Source organism: Muscardinus avellanarius (assembly GCF_963383645.1).
Source record: "Muscardinus avellanarius genome assembly, chromosome: 21".
NCBI lineage: Eukaryota > Metazoa > Chordata > Mammalia > Rodentia > Gliridae > Muscardinus > Muscardinus avellanarius.
In genome coordinates this window covers 16,240,702-16,244,114 of record NC_137807.1, presented here as the reverse complement: position 1 = coordinate 16,244,114, position 3,413 = coordinate 16,240,702, and positions in this window count along the sequence as shown.

Sequence of the window (3,413 nt, the reverse complement as noted above, 5' to 3'; positions counted from 1 at the left end):
CCCACTAGAGGCGCTGGGATCCTGCCCAGGTGAAGTGTGATGCTTTCAGCACGGTGAAGTATCCTTCAGGACAGGAGGCTTATCTGCCTTTCTTTGGTTTCCTTTGTTTTTTAGGAATGTCATGCTAAGGTTGTCATATAGTGACATAAGTGACATAAGTGGGTTGGTCATATAGCAAAGACCCCCCTCCCGGCTGCAGCTGGTCCTGAGCAGACCTAGGCCAGGTGTGCTTCTATTTAGTTATCATTGATTATAGTATCCAGGATGGAACTCAGGCTGTCCGCGAACCGCAATCCTCCTGTCTCTGCCTCCCAAGCACTGGGATTACAAGCATGCGCCAGGGACATTTTACCTCCAAACTACACCACCAGCCCTATATTTTAGTCTCTTTATTTTTGAAACAGGGTCTCACTGAGTTGCGAAGGGCCTAGCCAAGTAGCTGAGGCTGTCTGGGAACCACCATCTTCCGGTCTCAACCTCCTGAATGCTGGGATTACAAGCGTGCGCCACCACGCCCAGCTTTTATCTTTTATTTTGAAATAGCACAGGTAATTTGCTGTGCTTCTTGCTAGGTTGCTGAGGCTGGCTTTGAACCTGCAATTCTCCTGACTCAGTCTCCCAAGTACTGGGATTATAAGCGTGTGTCATGGTGCCTGGCAAAACATAGATTTTCTTTTTTTCTTTTTTGCAGTACTGGAAATTGAACCCAGAGACATCTACCTCTGAGCTATATCCTCAGCCCTATTTTATTCTTTATTTCTAAACAGGGTCTCACTAAATTGTGAAGGGTCTCACAAGTTACTGAGGCTGGCCATGAACCTGCAATCCTCCTATCTCAGCCTCCCAAGTACTGGGTTACAAGCATGCACTACCACGCCCAGCTTTATTTTTTGTTTTAAAACAGGGTCTTGCCTCTGGGTTCAATCCCCAGTACCGAAAACAAAAAACAAAAAAACAAACCAGGGTCTTGCTAGGTGTCTGAGACTCTAACTACATGGCTGAAGCTGGCCTGAACCTGCAATCCTCCTTTCTCAGCCTCCCAAGTACTGGGATTACAGGTTTAAACCCCTGTACCCTGTACCTGGCAGGATGGATTTTTTTTTTTTTTTTTTTTTTTGCGGGTTTGGGGATGGAACCCAGGGGCATTCGACCTCCGGGCTATACACCCTGCCCTATTATTTATTCTTTATTTTGAAACCAGGTCTCACTGAGTTGCAGAGGGCCTCACTAAGTAGCTGAGGCTGTCCGCGAACCGCGATCCTCCGCTCTCAGCCTCCGGAATGCTGGGATTACAAGCGTGCGCCACCACACCTAGCTAAGGATATTTCTTAAGTGTAGGGACAGTATCTGATTCACTCTCTTTCCCCAGCCCGGTCGCACTGACAGACAGCAGTCATAGCTCAGCAAATAACTGTGGCATGGGTCAGATGGCTACCCAAGACTGGACGGAATATAGATTTCACTGTTGGCACAGTGTGGGCCCCTAAGGTGTGCCTGGGCAGCTTTCAGCAATGAAGTGGTTAATTTCCCTGGCAGCCCCCCCCCCCCATGATAGATTTTCTGAGAGAACCTACTTGCAGAGAGAGAGAGGTGATGGCTTGATATGGTCAGCCAATTAATTCCTGAAGCAGGCCCAGTGAGGGAGGGCTGCTGATTTGATTTGATCTGTCTTTTAAGACTGATCTCTCATCAGGCTCCATTCCAGCTGGACCTCTTTCCTCTTCTTCCCTGCTCCATTGCTAATGGTGCAGGATCTAATTACCTCATTACCCCTTAATTTATTTATGAAAAGGCTGAGGTTAAAGAAAAGAAGAAAACTCCTGGCCCTTTGGGGACCTCTGTGAAAGCTCTCCTTTCCCTTTTCCCTCCCTTATGTCCCATAAAATCTCCCTTTTCTGTCTCTAGCAAGTTGGGATAGTTCTTATTTATAAATTTAAATAAATAAACTTTCCTCCCAGGCCTGAGTGGAGACCAGCTGTAGGGGTTAAGCCTGTTCTGTCCACTCCTGATGGATTCATCAATCTATCAGAAAGAACGCTTTGATGCCAAAGCAAGCGCTTTCAAAATCAGCACGCAGCTGGGTGAGCTGGCTTCCTGGGCCTCCTACCTCCAGGCTATACCCCAGCCTTATCTTATATTTTATTTAAGAACAGGGTCTCAATAAATTGCTAAGAGCCTCACTAAGTTGTTGAACCACCACAACTGGCGTCTTTGGTGGTACACACTTGTAATCCTACTACTTGGGAGGTTGAGACGGGAGGCTCACAGGTTCATGGCCAACCTCAGCTACTTAGTGAGGCCCTCTGCAACTTAGTGAGACTCTGTTTCAAGATAAAGAATAAAAAAGAGAGCTGGGTGTATCTCGGAGGTAGAATGCTCCTGGGTTTCATCTCTAGTACAGCAAAATGGGTTTCTCCTTTCCTTCCATCTCATCCCATTGTTAAGGGCATGGGATGTATTTTATTTATTTTTGGTACTAGGGACTCAATTCAGGGGAATTCTACTTCTGAGGTACATCCCAAGCCTTCTTTTCTTTTCTTTTTTTCCCCTTTCTTTTCACAGTACTGGTGATGGAATCCAGAGGCATTCTACTTCTGAGATACACCCTCAACCCTATTTTTTATTCTTTATTTTGAAACAGAATCTCACTAAGTTGCAGAGGGCCTCACTAAACTGAGGCTGTCTTTGAACCTGCCATCCTCCTGTCCCAGCCTCCCAGTACTGAGATTACATTACAAGCATGCCACCACAATCAGCTCCATTTTTTAAATTTATTTTTATTTATTTATTTATTTATTTATTTTAATTATTTTTGGTGGTACTGGGTGGGGATGGAACCCTTCTACCTCCGGGCTACACTTCCAGACCTATTTTTATAATTTACTTGGAAACAGGGTCTCTTAAGCCAGCGAGGCTGGCTTTGAACCTGCGCGATCCTCCTGTCTCCACCTCCCAAGCGCGGGGATTACAAGCGTGTGCTACCACACCGGCTTATTTATTTTTTTAATTAATTAATTAATTTTTTTTTTGCGGTATTGGGGATGGAACCCAGGGGCATTCTACCTCTGAGCCACACCCCGAGCCCTATATTTTAATTCTTTGTTTTGAAACAGGGTCTGAGTTGCAAAGGGGCTCACTAAGTAGCTGAGGCTGTCTGCCAACCACGATCCTCCTGTCTCAGCCTCCCAAATGTTGTGATTACAAGCGAGCGCCACCATGCCTGGCCTATTTTCATTCATTTTTTTTTATTTTTAATTGGAGATGGAACCCAGGGGCATTCTACCTCTGAGCTATACCCTGAGCTCTATTTTTAATTTTTTTTAATTTTTATTAATAATAGTAACAACTATTATTATTTTTTGTGGTACTGGGGATGGAATGCAAGGGCTTTCTACTTCTGGGCTACATTCCCA